Raw genomic sequence first — 16,676 nt, 5'->3', positions numbered from 1 at the left:
TCAATGGTGTTTTTCATGTGCGGTATCAATGGTATTTTTCATGTGCGGTATCAATGGTATTTTTCATGTGCGGTATCAATGGTATTTTTCATGTGCGGTATCATTGCTAGTTTTACTGTATGTTATCAATGGTATTTTTAATGTGCAATATCATTGCTAGTTTTAATGTGTGGTGTCAATACCCATTTTAATGTGGTGTTTTGATGATTGTTTTAATGTACAGTATTTTAATTTGTGGAAGCAATGATTTTTCTTATGCAGACAACCTAGGCGAGCGCTCTGGGAGAGCTGTAAGTGTCATACTGTGGGCTGTAGGTGATGTAATGCAGGATGTGTCACTATGCCCTTAATTTTAGATCTTAGGGGCCCCCCTGTCATAAGTGCCCCAGGCCCCCTGAAGCCTTAATCCAGCTCTGCTCTGAATATTACTTGTAGAGGGTTGGACAGGGTGGAATAGGCAATGTATATTGGAATAGCTGTGATTTTACTGTACAAATGGCTACTGGTTTTTGTAATCGTATATTATAGTACATATTTGCAGTATTAAAAAAATAGGTTCTCAGGGTCAATCTGAAGTCAAAAACATTTTTTGATAGGTTCCTATTGTGTTTTGTCCAAGACCTAAGCCTTGTGCATGGTTCATACTAACTAAGGCCTTACAGAGTCCACTTTGAATAGAGACTTGATTTGGCTAAAAAGTTACTTCATCAGGCTTTGCTACTTCTCCCTTTGACATTTCCATAGGGAGCTGATTTTCTGGAACAGACTGAAATCTTTGTGAAACAGTTCTTCTTGGGTTGATTCTGTGAGTGTCTCCACCATCGTCTGCATAGAGTAAGAAATAGCAGGTAGCAGCAGAGTGCAGCAGCAGAAATCATAATGAACACTCTAACTTAGGCAGCTTGCACTGCAAAAGACTTCACTCTCTATCATTGGAGATGGCTTCTCTGGAGAAAGAGGCTGAGAGAGCTAAATCCATAGTTGCCTACTCTCCCGGAATGTCCGTGAGGTTCCCGAAATTTCTGGGAGTCCTCCTGGACTCCCGGGAGAGCAGGACAGCCTCCTGGATCCTGGCTATTCGGTAAATTAAATGGAGGGGGCGGGGATTAATGATGCGATCCACGCACCATCACAGCCCGCCCCCTGTTGGTATAGGCTGGAAATGGTGATGACAGGTTAGGGGGCAGGGCCAATGATGCAATTATCTGAGCCCCGCCCCCACACACCCACCTGCTCCCCGGACCTTCCGGAAAATGATTTGCCAAAGGTGGCAAGTATGGCTAAATCATAGAAGTCCATAACAAAGAGTCATTTCATACAAGAACCAGGAAGAAAAATTACATTCAGCTAATGAAGGGGAAGTCTCGCTTACAATGTCCTGCCCTTGAATAGTGGGGCCTAATCCTTTTGTATCCTTTATCCTTATTAGGGATCAAGAAAATTCATTACACATGAAGAGTAGCTCCGAGTTCTGTCTTAACTCTATGACACTTTAACTAGATGCTCACCACCAAGCTGGAAAAGATCTGTATCATTGGGTCTATTAAAGCAATCTATATTCTATAAAAATCAATTGGACCAAAAGTGGAAAAGTGTTTAATGTGTAAAGCTGGCACCCCATCTTTTGTGTTAGTTCATTTTCTAATAGTTTGGTTGTTTTCTTATTTACCGGTTGAATTGGGTACAAAAGTTTAAATCTCATGTTGTGCTAGTGAATCATGCTATTTTAATAAGGGTTATTGTGTAAACGACCATGCGATCATTTTATCAGTCAAAATGCAAGTCACTCTTAATAGCAATAAATCAAATCACTTACAAGGTCCATTTTTGCACACTTTTAGTCTAAATTTTCCAGACAGTATTGTCATCAGAAACAATAAAAAGAAATGCAAATATGTATAATGTGGTCACAATATACAATATATTTTCTGTACAATTACTAATATAGTGATGTTTAGTGTATCTAAAATGTTTAAATATATAATTTACTACACAAATTTAGTAGTGTAAAAATAAAACTGTCAAGTATTTGTGTGTTAGATTAAAAAACAGCCAATATTTAACTTATGTGCAAAATAATAAACTAATTTGCACCCCTTGCATTGTAACATGGTTTGTCCCGGGGAACATTTACTCCTTTTTTTGCCTTAGTTTCATTATTGACTTAGGCCCATAGTGTGTCACCTCAGGTGAATTTTCTCTGTCTCAGGTCAAATTGGAAACTGAGCACCGAGTGACAAGATCAGCCGTGGTGTGGACAGTTTATGTTAAGCCACAAAATGATCAACATTTATTACTAAAGCGTTTTAAGTTCTATATGTTTCATGTCGCTAACATGTCTCTAGAGGTTTATCCCATATGGGAAGCAGAGTTGCTTCAATTTAGTCGAAATCAAATACCTGTCAAAAATGATATCAGTTCAATTATGTAGAAGACCTAAAACCCTAAAAAGTAAGTTATTGGATCAAAAGGGAGTGAAACCCCTAGAACATAATATGGTAATTTAGAACCATACTTAAATATACATATACTATTTCTGTCACAAAAGTATATCTCTGGAGGTCCGGCTGGGGACTCTTGTTTTGGCAGAAGCCTTTTATCAGGGCACTTGTGCTGTTATATGTAATAGGTGTCAGCGATGTTGGTGGTAGATGTTAAATCACAAGAAGCTTTTAGACTTAACCAATGTGTTGGTTTTATTTCAGAACTTGTTGTAACAGATGATATATACATATGTACAGTTGCTTACAGTTGATACTGACTGCAACATACAGGCAGTATGACAGGCTTATGCAGTTAATGTTCTTAACACTATTATAGTACATAATTATTATATGCAGTTGTTAAGCTTATATTTTGGGCAATGTCAGAGAACAGGTTGCTTATATATATTTATGTTCCTCCAGTCACTTTATATATCTATATATAAGTAAGAGAACACGAAAAGGATGTAGCTCGAGTTATGACGTCTTTACAATTCAACGGTCACTGGAAGCACCTGCTGAGAGCTGAACTTCCTGTCTGTGCATGCTCAGTAGAGCGATGTGGACGGTTGGGGCTGCCCCACTTTCTGTCTTCACTAAATCACAGGGGACACCACTACCAAGATGGTAGATGGAGAATAGCGCTCCATATTAACATCTTGGAGTGCAGGTCCGAACCAGCCGAAAGCGAAGTGCACAGGGGTGATCCAAGTGTGGTCAAAAACAGAACGCGCAATGAGGTACCAAAACGAGATCCAACGGGGAGTCAAAGAAACAAGCCTAGTCAGGATGCAGGATGCAGGTGTAGTAGGATGCTGGACTAGAGTGTAAACCATTACTCTGGCACTCTAATGGTGCCAGAGACTTGCTTAAATACATGAAGGTTAGTCCTGATTGGGCAAGAAGAAATCTGGCAGTCAGAACACATCTGACCTCCGATGAACCGGAGAGCTTCCCATTGCCTAACAATGGGATGCGACAGCTACTGTACATGCACACAGTGCGTCGGCCAGAACAAAGAAAAGAGTCCAGTTGCTAGGCAACGGGATGCAAGCACACTGAGGAGACAGGCAGCCGTCCCCAGCAGAGAGGAAGTGTGGGGTCGGTGCCTGACACCTGCCTAGTCACTGATCAACTAGCTGGCATTGGTCATACTGCACAAGTGAACAATACAGGTTTAAATACAATAAACCCCTCTCTTGAATCTAATTACTTCATTAGACCATGTCCTCCACCTGTGCATGTTCCACCTAGCAGTCTTACTGTGCAAGCATATAACTCTGTTTGCAGCCTACCTGCAAACTCCCCAGGACCTCACCTGTCCCTATGCAGGAGAGGTATATGAAATAACCCTTTTTGTCACAATATATCGTGACAAAGGGAGTGGTTTCCAACAGGCCTCCAAGAGAGGAATTAGCTATTCAGCTGACAGTCTGCAGGTAAAGGCTGTAGACAGGGTTACACACAGGTATAGCAGTCAACTAGGTTAAAGGTAAGCAGGTGTAAGACATGTGTGTGATAAAGTAAAACTATAAAATGTGATTTCATTTGCATGGTGCAAGTGGTTTGGAGATGATTTTCTTTTACAGCTAACTGGCTGTGTCTGCAGTGAGATGGATCAAACAGAGTACCAGAAGTGACCTCCTTCTCTAAGGACCAGGTGTGAGTGTCACCTGTCAATCAAGCTAAGAGGGGAAGAGGGCCGTAAAGTATTTAAACCTGTATTGTTCGCCTGTGAAGTTTGAACAATGTCAGACAGTGGCTGTTGTCTAGACAGAAGAACGATCTGTATATCTATATCAAACTTTTCTGAAGTGGGACTCTCTAGGTTGGAAGTTCCATTTTTCACTTTGGTCTGCACTCAGTCTTAGAGGTCTATTTATGACCCCAGCGCTGTAGCCATCAATATGTACTGCTGCATAAAGAAGCACTGCTGCAAATTACTATGTTGGAGCTGCTCTAGGAGCCCTAGTATTGACCCCTTTTTTTTTTTTTTTTAGTTCATCGACAGACTAACTCTGCAATGGAGAAAGTGCCATTGAATAAATAAGTATATTTTGAATATATCTTTTGGAAACATAGTTTTGTTTAATTTAAAAGGGATATATATGTATTGTGCTCTTCTCTCTTACTTGGATTACTGTTTACAGTTTTAGCAGGGATGACCACCCCTCTTCTGTTTGCTGCACATACATATTTCACTCTTGGCTATATGTACACATACATGCCCACTTTTAAGATTTCTCCCCCATCATGTGACATGGGGCAGCAGGAGGGCGTGGTGACATTTCACGTCAGCTTAATGACACGATTAAGCCCCCCCCCCCATTCGCTGCCTTTAATTTCGCCTAATTTCAGGAGTTTTGCTTACTCATTTGGGTGTCTGGGAGGACTCCCCGAAATTCCGGAAGAGTAGACAGGTATGTATTTACAGCTAAAAAATACACTTGAGCTGCTATTGCTTATCATCTCTAAACTTTAAGAAAATCCTTAAACAGCAATAAAAACAATACAATTAATATTAACATAACAATTAAAATCTGAAAGAAATATATTTTGCTTTACAATACATTTATAATGAGTAATCTATTAGCAATGAGTGTATTGTAGTTTAATTTACCATTTAAATCTCTACAGTTTATATATTACAGTTGTAAAGCACATGTATCAATACATAACCCCTGATCTTTCCATTGCTAATGAAATTCCTTCAAGTTCTTGGCTTGCAAAAAATGTAAGTGTAACGGCGACTACTTGAAAGTCATTTGCATTCTAAAACATATTTCCATACATCGTTTCTGTCACCTGGTGACTCATGCAAATAAGATAAATAGCATTGACCTGCTGACTGTGTGCGAGCATCTACTTCCTATGTCCTTTGTAGTTAATGCACCAGGCACTAAGCAGTGATTTGCATCTTCTCTTAGATCTGCCTCAGACTGATCAATCTGGACTGAAGAATGTCAGTTTGATTCTTGTTTGTGTTCAGGAATCCAGGACACTGACCACCCACATTCAGTATCTTATAAACATAAAAGGTTGAGCCACTTCACTCACTGTATTTGTGCTTTCTGATTGTTAGAATATTCATTCTGACTCAGCTATACTATTCCCCACACTACACAACCACTGAGATTAGAAATGTGTCAATGAGAAATTAAGAGACAGTTTTATTACCACGGATCCTTCTATTTGTACATGCAACCGCATTCATTCCCAATGCTATTTACTACATACATACAACAGTCTGGCCTGATTTCATGTCTGTTACCCCATTGTGCTGCCATATCTCTCCATTATCCCAACTGCCACTAACCTCATGTATCAATATCCCATTGTCCCATAACTTACAAGCAGGTCCTTTCTACCTCTATCTCTGTATTACCCATTATTGTTTGATTACTGTATTTGTTCCCAACTGTATAAATAGCTGATGATGATGAACTGTAAAGCACTATGGAATTTGCCGGCGCTATATAATGATGATGATGATGATAATGATGATATGTGTCACATAAATTATTATTATTATAACCATTCATTCATATAGCGCCACTAATTCCGCATTGCTGTACAGAGAACTCACTCACATCAGTCCCTGCCCCATTGGGGCTTATAGTCTAAATCCCTAACACACACACGCAGACAGGCAGACAGGGACAGATAGACAGACACACAGACCAGGGTCAATTTGTTAGCAGCCAATTAACCTACCAGTATGTTTTTGGAGTGTGGGAGGAAACCAGAGCACCTGGAGGAAACCCACGCAAACACGGGGAGAACATACAAACTTCTCACAGATAAGGCCATGGTCGGAATCGCACCCAGGACCCCAGTGCTGTGAGGCAGCAATGCTAACCACTGATATCATAGATAGATAAAACATTGATTTCTCTCAGTGTTTCTGATATACATTAGTTGTAGATAATTTTTAAGTGTCAGTGTTAAAATCCTCTATCCACTTATTATTAGAGATGCTTGATCTCGGTTTTCTGAAAACCGAGCCCACCCGATTTCAGGGGATCCGAGTAGGCTTGCGAGCCGGCTCGGTACGTTAGCGTGTCCTCTGATCTGAATCGAGACAAAACGTCATCATTGTGTTGTCGGATCTCGCGGGTTTTGGATTCCATAAGTACCTCCCTCCCCAGAAGATCCACCGTCATTGCTCACACAGAAACAGGGGTATCAGTGTTCTTGTCACTCTCCATTATTACATTGACAAACTTGGTTTATAGAGCCAGCAGGTTCACAATAGCAAAAATAGCAGGTATAATGGTAAATGCAGATTCCTAGACACAAGGGCTGAGCTGCAGCATAGGGTAGCAGGATTACCAGGTTTGGCACTGAGGGTGGAAATACAGGGTCCCAGGCACAACAGATGAACTGGTTTAACCACTAGACAAGGTAAGACTTGTGTCCGCTAGAGAATCAGGCAAAAGAAGGGTCAGGTGCAGAGAAATTCACAAAAGTACCATGGAATAGACCGAATCAAGGTTAAAATTAAGCCGGGATCTGGGTCATACGAGGAGGTGAAGAATGTAGAAACAATCAGGAGTCAATTACCAGGGAGTCATTAAGAATCAGAACACAGGCGTATACTGAGGAACCAGCAGCAGCAAAGACAAACGAACTGGCACAGATTGCTGAGAAAGGCAGTCTCTTAATGGCCAGACACAGGTGAGCATGATCCAGCTCAGATGATGAGGGCTTGACCCCTAGCAGTCAAAGAGAACTGTCCAGGCACAACAGCAGCACCTTTGGTAGCACATAGGTACTGCAGGCCTAATACAGAATGAAGGACAGAGTCTTAACAATATCTCAATAATGCAACTCGCACAGGCATAATTATGTTATTAGCCCTTGGAAGACTGAAAATCTTAGGTGATGGGGGAGACAGTGTTCTTTACTGGATAATAGATGTGAATTTATTTTTGACATATGCACCACAGAGATTTTAATAATTTTATCAATAACAATGAACCAATATTGTAATCCCTAATTTTCAATGATCCTCGTTAATTAAGTAGTTTAGGTTGAGTGATTGCCTAATTCTTCTCTATAAAACCAACCGGTTGTTCTGGAAAAAGTAGTGGTTGGTTCCCAGAAATCCTCACAAACCATTTGCCTTGATTTAAAAAGACAAATGCTATAAGCAGTCAGAAATTGCTCTTTCCGTGGACATCACCCACTGTAAAGTAACTAAATTCCCAATCTTTACTAATACATACATTACAAAGTGTAAAATGGCTAAAGATGAACAATTAGTGCTGGATTTGATTAAGCATAAGGTCCTGTAGGAGCCTTGTGCAAAGCATATCAGCGCTGCTGTTCAAGTTGAAATCCCCATTCTTCTTTGCACACAGTTCATAGAGGTAATTAGAAAGCAAATTGAGATTTATCTACCATGATAACCTGTACTGTGAGGCTCTAATGGGAATTGAATCCCCCCTTTAAAATTTGTTATAAAAAGTCAAGAAAAAGTAAAAGTCATAAAATAATTAAAAATTTTCAATGCAAATTATCCTAAGACAAAGTTTACTGTGCACACCTATACAGTTCGGGAGCACTCCCCGAAATTCGGAAGACTCCCTGGAAATTCCGGGAGAGTAGGCAAGTATGAGCAACAAACACAAGTAAACTACGTTATTTCCTTTAATGTTATCCTGTATTCTACTTCTTTGTGTGCACCAGACTTCTCTGCAGAAGCTTATTATATCCTGTTGCTGAACCTGCTGCTGTGACTTCAGATGCCTACTTTTGGAAGTGAGCTCTATGGCTCAATCCTTGATCGCATTCTAGCTGTATAAAATAAATTAATATTTCCTATGAATAGTTAAAAATAATCATATATTTTAATGCTACCATATCTATAACCAAAATTTATACATTTGCTGTGGTTTAGGAGCTTGGTATATATTGCCTAATAATAGCTTCTAGGTCTGTGAAATGTTTGTGACTGGTTGGGGGTATTTTATCTTTATGTTAAGTTGTATATTTCTTTTATTACATAAATAGAAACCTTAAAACTCCCAAAAATGTATAATCCACAAGGATGGGGATGACAGATGTAATCATTCTAGTAGAAATGATGATGATTTTATATTTTTTGGGCCAAAGATATTTTTATGGCATATATTCTGGCGAACAAGAGGTGGCGCTGTTGTACAGTATAAATAGAGTTTACAGTCTGCTCTGTCCAAAGCTCAACTCTTTGAAACAGAAGGAGGAAGGGAATGCAAAAATAAACTGGTCACTATGTCATTCAGACAAACACTGTTGTTCCAAGAACGTATTGTGCCTGCTGCTTACTGTTTGTACATTGTGGTCCATATACATTATACCATACCACTTTGGAATGTGCCACAGAGCAATGTTGCTTGGCAAACATAGGCCTGGTTCCAGATCCTTACCCTGGTGTGACATTTACTATGAAGAATGAGATTGCCTTGTACAGTTTTAGGAGTATTGGATCTGTTCACGATGGCACTTTTCCAAGTTCAGAAGCGCTCATGACTAATCTTTCTCGCGTTTTTGTCGCAGCTGGACAAGCACAGCGCTTTTACAGCTCACAGCTTGTTACAAGCGTTTATAATAGATTTCAATCGTAGAGTTTATATTTTGGTTTGAAAATTCTAATTTTTTATTATTTTTTGTTGTCTTGAAAATATATTTTACTAATATTTTTGTAACAATTTGCAGGGGAGAAGGGTGGTGGGATGGGTTTGTACATTGTCCATTTGAATAGGAAGTATACATGGCATTGTGAAGGATGAATTATATGATAGACAATTTCACAATTTTACAGTATAGAATATGTCGATAAAGAAAAGAAAGTAGAATGAATCGGGTGGAAGTAATGCCTGAATGTTGGGGATCAAGGAGGGGGGAACTGGAGGAGTGTTAAGTTAAAAGGGTTACTGGTTTATTGTAGAATACAAAGAAAGGATAAAAAGGATAATTATGTGGCAGGCAATGGGTGGTAAGAAGTCCATGCACTCCAGGTATTGAACAATTGGAGAGGGTGGGCAAGTATGATACTGGCGACATGCTTCAGTTTATGTGTGCTCCATATTTTAAGGAAAAGTGCCTTGAGTAGTGGAGGGGGGGGGGTCACTTTTTCCCAATTAAGAGCGTTGAGACATCTAGCAGCCATGGGCGTGGGAGAAGGTGGTAAGGGAGATTACCACTACACAGCTGCACCAACAGGAACAGGAAGCTGAGAGGTAAATGGCACCAGCGGAAAAGTAGTTTGTACCAGTCCCTCGCGTATTTTGGGAAAAGTCCCCTAGGCCTCTGGAATAAGGGGTTGGGATTCACGCATGTCTTCCTCCCATCTAAGTTTCTTTGGTCTGTTGACCATGGTTGATGAAATTAGAATAGAAAGTAGAGATCAGGCTGCCGGAGGAGGATCGACCCAAACAGAAGGCTTCTAGTTTGGAGGAGAAATGAGGTGGAGTCTGGGGAGAATGTTCATCTTGACAGCTGACAGTCTACCAACCAATCCAAGATATTTGTTGGGATGTCCAGGAGCACATATATTATGGGCAGTATGGTGGCCCTGTGGTTAACATGAGTTTGATTCCCGACCAGCGCCCAATTTGTGTGGAGTTTGTAAGTTCTCCCTGTGTTTGTGTGGGTTTCCTCCAGGTGCTCCGGTTTTCTCCCACACTCACAAGACATACTAGTAGGTTAATTGGCTGCTGACAAAATTAACCCTAGTGTGTGTGTGTGTGTGTGTTAGGACTATAAGTTCCATTGGGGCAGCGACTGATCGACTGATGTGAATGATAAAAGTATTTTCTGTATAGCGCTGTGGAATTGGTGGCGCTACATAAATGATGATGATGATGATGATGATATATTTTTTAAGAGCTTCAATTAGTGGTGGGAAATTAGCAGAGAAGAATTGATCATAGTGTTTGGTGTGATGGATCCCTAAGTATTTCAAATTTTGCTATTCCCAGCGAGAGTTAGTTTTAAGTAGATGCAGAAGATGCTTAGGAGAGCTTCAGGTCTTATTGTTGTTCATTTTAAAGTTTGAAATTGCCATACTTGCTGATCGCGTCCAAGACAATAGGTTCAGTGATGTGAGGATTGGTTAATGTAAGGTGTGTATCATCAGAATAGAGGGCCGACCTGTGATCTGGAGAGACAATTTTGATGCCTGAGACATCAGGGTTATTTCAGAGGGAGATAAAGGACAGCCCTGTCTAGTGCCATGTTTGTTATGAAGAGGGAGAGAGAAGCAGTATATATACAAAACTGTAAAATATTTGCAATTACTGAAAGGTTTTAATTCATACTTACCTACTTTTTATTATCTCCTTTCTGGAGATCCAGGAAGAGGGGTATGGTGGGAGGGCAGAAAGGGGTGGAGCATAGTGGATCACGTCATTTTGGCACCACCCCACGACAAAATTGACATTTTGCTGCGGTGGCGGGGCTAAAATGACGCAATTCACCATGAATCGTGTCATTGAGGCCCGTCGGGGATGGGATGCGGGAGAATTGGCTACTCCACTGGAGGTTCGGGATACATACCCGGAATTCGGGAGTCTCCCGGACAAAAAAAGTATGCTTTAATTATGCCACTGCGTATGGAGGTAACTAATTACTAATAGATCAAATATTCACCTGCACTCATATGCATAAAAATTACTTAATTATTTTTCAAAATATATGTTAGTAAGTTTTCTAATTTTCCATACATTGAAGTGATGAAGTTAGGGAGCTTTACTAGCTTTGCAATGTACTGATGGCACAGTCTCTAGGCAGTGAAAGAGTTAAGTAGTACACCTGCTTTCCTCCTAATCAAAACTTTAATATCAATAATTGTCTATTTAAATCACAGTTACTTGGGGACAGTGTCTGCTCCTGAAATTTTTGTGCATATTTGTTATGTACGTATATTGTATTCTTAGGTACTTTTTCTGTAAATTGCTGCTTTCCTGTTGGCAATAAACACACACATACATTACATGTACATAAAATAGCACTTTAAACCTGGCAACTGTGAGACGTACTCTTTAAATTGACTTTGCATTTTTGTCTGTGTGCCGTGAAATGTTCTGACATTAATACTTGGCTTTAGATCTATGTAAAAAATATCTCAGAGGTGTCAAAATATAGATAACCTCCTCAGCTGACATGACAAGCACGTTAACTGAAACTGCTTAATGAAGAATATCTAGTACACTGCATGGAATAGGAGACACATTCAAGACAGGTGCTGCTTAATAGACCCTAAAGGAAATATCTTATCCTGAGGATCAAGGGTCAGGCTCTCTGCAAGAATCAATATATCAGCTGTCCTTCACCTATTTTATCCACGTCAGGTTGGTGTGATACATTTGTCTGACACATGCTTCACAGATACCATTATACAGCGCAACAGGTTTTATATTCAATTAATATTTATAGATCATTAAGGGCCTCATAGAAGTAAATCCATCTATAGGGTATAATTTTGCAAAACCATGTTGTGCTGTGGTGGGGTGGGGGGTGCACATCTAAATGTGTAGACAGTATGTTCCCTGCTTACATAGACCTGTCCTAATCAACAAACAGAAATGGTCATTTTTCTCCCGGCTAGCTGATGGCTATGGTCAATAGCAGACTAGCGTCCCTCCCCCTCGAAAACACAGGTGTTTAACACAGTTCAGCATGTGGGCAGACACTAGTGCAGTAACAGACGTGGCACTACTGCTCCCAGCAGCTGGTATGTAAACCAACAACATTTGTATTGCTTGAAGAGAGTTGCAATTTTACACCTGCTACAGAATTGTGCTGGAGGAGTTTGGCATTTGGCAAACTTATACATCATTGTTCCTGTATGGTTACTGTGCTGAAGGAAGAGAGGAGCTGTAATAAAATTTAACTTTTCTGCATTTAAACTGATATGACCTGGCGCCCAATTTTATCTGCACCACGTTACTACTAAACTTATCTAATGGTTAACAGATTTTGCCAGCATTAACACAGTTATCGTAGATTACCAACCTTCCCTTAAAACTTCCCTTAAAAGCTCCCAGGGGTGCCGCGGGCCAGCCCTAGAAAAAAAGAAAGCAAACAGAAACTTACCAATCTGCGTGGCGCTAGGACCCAGCAGCCTCTTCTCTCCCGCAGCTGTCACTGAATATCGACGTCAGTGACAGCTGCGCAAGAGAGGAGGCTGCAGGGTCCTAGCGCCGCGCGGATTGGTAAGTTTCTGTTTGCTTTCTTTTGTTCTATAGCTGGCGCCTGGCGCGGGGCAGAGGAGGGGGACAGGTGGCAGAGGAGGGGGACAGGTGGCAGAGGAGGAGGGCAGATGGCAGAGGAGGAGGACAGAGAGCAGAGGAGGAGGGCAGATGGCAGAGGAGGGGGACAGATGGCACAGGAAGGGGACAGATGGCAGAGGAGGAGGACAGAGAGCAGAGGAGGAGGGCAGATGGCAGAGGAGGGGGACAGAGAGCAGAGGAGGAGGGCAGATTGCAGAGGAGGGGGACAGATGGCAGAGAAGGGGGACAGATGGCAGAGGAGGGGGACAGATGGCAGAGGAGAAGGACAGAGAGCAGAGGAGAGGGACAGATGGCAGAGGAGGAGGACAGAGAGCAGAGGAGGAGGGCAGATGGCAGAGGAGGGGGACAGAAAGCAGAGGAGGGGGACAGATGGCAGAGGAGGGGGACAGATGGCAGAGGAGGAGGACAGAGAGCAGAGGAGGAGGGCAGATGGCAGAGGAGGGGGACAGAGAGCAGAGAAGGGGGACAGAGAGCAGAGGAGGGGGACAGATGGCAGAGGAGGGGGACAAAGGGCAGAGGAGAGGGACAGATGGCAGAGGAGGAGGGCAGATGGCAGAGGAGGGGGACAGGTGGCAGAGGAGGGGGACAGATGGCAGAGGAGGAGGACAGAGAGCAGAGGAAGAGGGCAGATGGCAGAGGAGGGGGACAGAGGGCAGAGGAGGGGGACAGATGGCAGAGGAGGGGGACAGATGGCAGAGGAGGAGGGCAGATGGCAGAGGAGGGTGACAGTGTGAGAGAGGGCAGAGGAGGGTGACAGCGTGAGAGAGGGCAGAGGAGGGTGACAGCGTGAGAGAGGGCATAGGAGTGTGACAGTGTAAGAGAGGGCAGAGGAGGGTGACAACGTGAGAGAGGGCAGAGGAGGGGGACAGCATGAGAGAGGGCAGAGGAGGGGGACAGTGTGACAGAGGGCAGAGGAGGGGGCAGAGGGGGCAACGTGAGAGAGGGCAGTGTGCCTGGATGCAGAGGGGGCAGTGTGCCTGGATGCAGAGGGGGCAGTGTGCCTGGTTGCAGAGGGGGCAGTGTGCCTGGATGCAGAGGGGGCAGAGTGTCTGGATGCAGAGGGGCATTTTTGCATACAACTAAATAAGTATTTCTGTCGTGACCTAAATACTTATTACAATTTTTTGACCCAACTACTTCTAAAACAGGACTGCTCAGTAATTATTTTGGAGGGGTGCCTTGAAAAAATTTGGAGACTCTAAGGGTGCCGCGAACTGCAAAAGTTTGGGAACCACTGGGCTAGGGTGTACATGGCTAAAACAGTAGTGTAGATATATGTATGTGAGACTCAAGAAATTCTGGAGGGGAGACAACCAGAAGTAGGAGAGGTAATGTCTCATAGCAGTTGCAGTTGTCATCTGTTGAGGGGGTGACGAGCCGCGAATGCTCAATGCATGCTGCCCGGGACAGAACCTGGAAATGAAGCCTTTTTCTACTGCGTTAAACAAGCAGCAAAAGATAACTTCAGGGTGATTAGTCTTTCACTAGGACAGCAGGGGCGCACAGAGGATTGTCGGGGGGGGGGTTTCTCCCTGCCGACCCGGAAAAAAAAACCAAAACAAAACACCCGAGAGAGACTGATGCGCAGCAGCTCCGTTTCGCCAGCGCTGTCCTATACAGGAGCCGCGGCGCTGTCTAAGAAATGTCTGCGGCGGTGCTGTATACAATACAGCACCGCCGCGGACGCTTCTTTGACAGCGCCGCGGCTGCTGTATAGGACAGTGGCCACTTAGTTAGCGCAGGGGGGGTTTCTAGAGACTCAGAAACCCCCCCTGCGTGCGCCACTGGACAGACACTATTGGGCGGCACTATCCCCTTTAGACTAACTTGATAAATTGCTGCACAAATACATTTCTTATCACTGTGATAATCAACGATGAGAAATGATAGCTAACGAGCAAATTTTGCGCGTAATATAAATAGACCCCTTAGAGTTGCATGTATCTTGCACTTGTAGCCACTTGCGCTTGGAGTGGAAGTTCAGGGACCTTATTGTGCAAGTGCAGTGTATTATTTTGAATCATAGCAACGTTAGATAAAAGACCTAAATTTTGCACCGACAAGTTTTGGAGTTGATTATGGTGATTGATGCATCTTTGCTCTGGATGCATCAATACCATAGATTTAAGGCTAAATATATCTTAAAATACTTGCAACTCCAAATACAGACGTGGAAATGTAAGTGTGCAAATGCATTTTGCACAAATGTGGCAAGTTTACGTTCAACTCTAAATCAGGCACTTAGTATTGTTCTACAGGAGCAGGATAATATCAGCAGCAATCAGTATTATTAGAAACACCCCAACTGTAAAAGTGAGTTCATATATTGAACTGAAGTGAATCAGTGCTTGTAGTTCAAAGTCCATCTGACCATATCATCATTTCTCTAAGTAATTGTTATTTCTGTGCTAGATTACTGCCTTACCCTAATTAGCTTGACAGAATAAACATGCTAGTGCTAGTCAGCAGATCAATGTGCTTTTTTTTTTCTTAGGGTGTGCAAAGATGAATTCACTTGTGTTTACAAAACGGAAATCTGAACACATGCAACAATATCACTTGCAGTATTGGAAAATCAGCTCAATATTGTAGTGTGTGTGACATGCGTCAGATTGTGAGAACGTGGCCTGAAAGATGGGTGGAGGTTACAGAGTGCGGTAGACAGGGGAGTGTAATGCCATAGACCAATATGAAGCTGGCAAGTGGCTTTTTATTGGTCTGCAAGGGCACACACACCTGTAGCAAACACATTGCTTGGTCAACACTATTAACAAGCCAAATATGTTGGATGCTTTCGCTCCAGAAAACTGCAGTGTCAGTGAATAACTGCTTTAGTGTCCAGTTTCAGTGACGGCCTGTTGAGTCATGTCCTATTCCCTGATTGGACAATTCTGTTTGAGTACATATTCCCAAAACAAACATAGTAACATAGTTGATGAGGTTGAAAAAAGACACCAGTCCATCAAGTTCAACCTATTTTGGATCTCCTGCGATCCTGCACTTATATTTGAAATTAATCCAGAGTAAGCAACCGCCAATCTGTTTCAATTTTGAAAATCCCCCCAGACTCAATATTGCAGTCCTATTTTTACCCTATATCCACTACTATCCTTCATTTTAAATTAACGGTTGTATCCCTGGATACACCTTTCCGCTAAAAATTTGTCTAACCCTTTCTTAAACATATCTATTGAATCTGCCATCACAACCTTCCCTGGCAATGAATTCCATATCTTGACTGCCCTTACTGTAAAGAACCCCTTCCTTTGCTGGTTGTGAAATTTCCTCTCCTTTAACCTTAGGGGATGACCACGTGTCCTGTGTATGGTCCTTGGGGTAAAAAGTTCCCATGAAAGCTCTCTGTATTGACCCCTAATGTATTTGTACATAGTAATCATATCTCCCCTTAGACGCCTCTTTTCTAAAGTAAACATGCCTAAACTGGCTAACCTTTCCTCATAACTTAATGACTCCATACCCTTTATCAATTTTGTCGCCCTTTTCTGAACCCTTTCTAGTTCCAAATTATCTTTTTTATAGAGTGGTGCCCAGAACTGTACTGCATATTCAAGATGAGGTCTTACCAATGATTTATACAGTGGCAAAATTACACTGTCTTCCCTTGCATCTATGCCCCTTTTTATGCATGCCAATACTTTGTTTGCCCTTGCAGCTGCTGCTTGACATTGAGCACTATTGCTAAGTCTACTGTCTACGAGCACTCCCAAATCCTTTTCCATTATAGATTCTCCTAAATTAATTCCATTTAATTTATAGATTGCGCTCTTGTTTTTGATCCCTGAATGCATAACCTTACATTTATCTGTGTTAAACCTCATATTCCATTTGGCTGCCCAATCCTCCAGTTTATTTAAGTCCCTCTGTAGAGAAGCTACATCTTGCTCTGATTTTATTA

Source organism: Mixophyes fleayi, chromosome 5 (assembly GCF_038048845.1).
Source record: "Mixophyes fleayi isolate aMixFle1 chromosome 5, aMixFle1.hap1, whole genome shotgun sequence".
NCBI classification, from domain to species: domain Eukaryota; kingdom Metazoa; phylum Chordata; class Amphibia; order Anura; family Limnodynastidae; genus Mixophyes; species Mixophyes fleayi.
The sequence above is the reverse complement of the archived record's forward strand: the minus strand, read 5'-3'. Positions refer to the sequence as shown.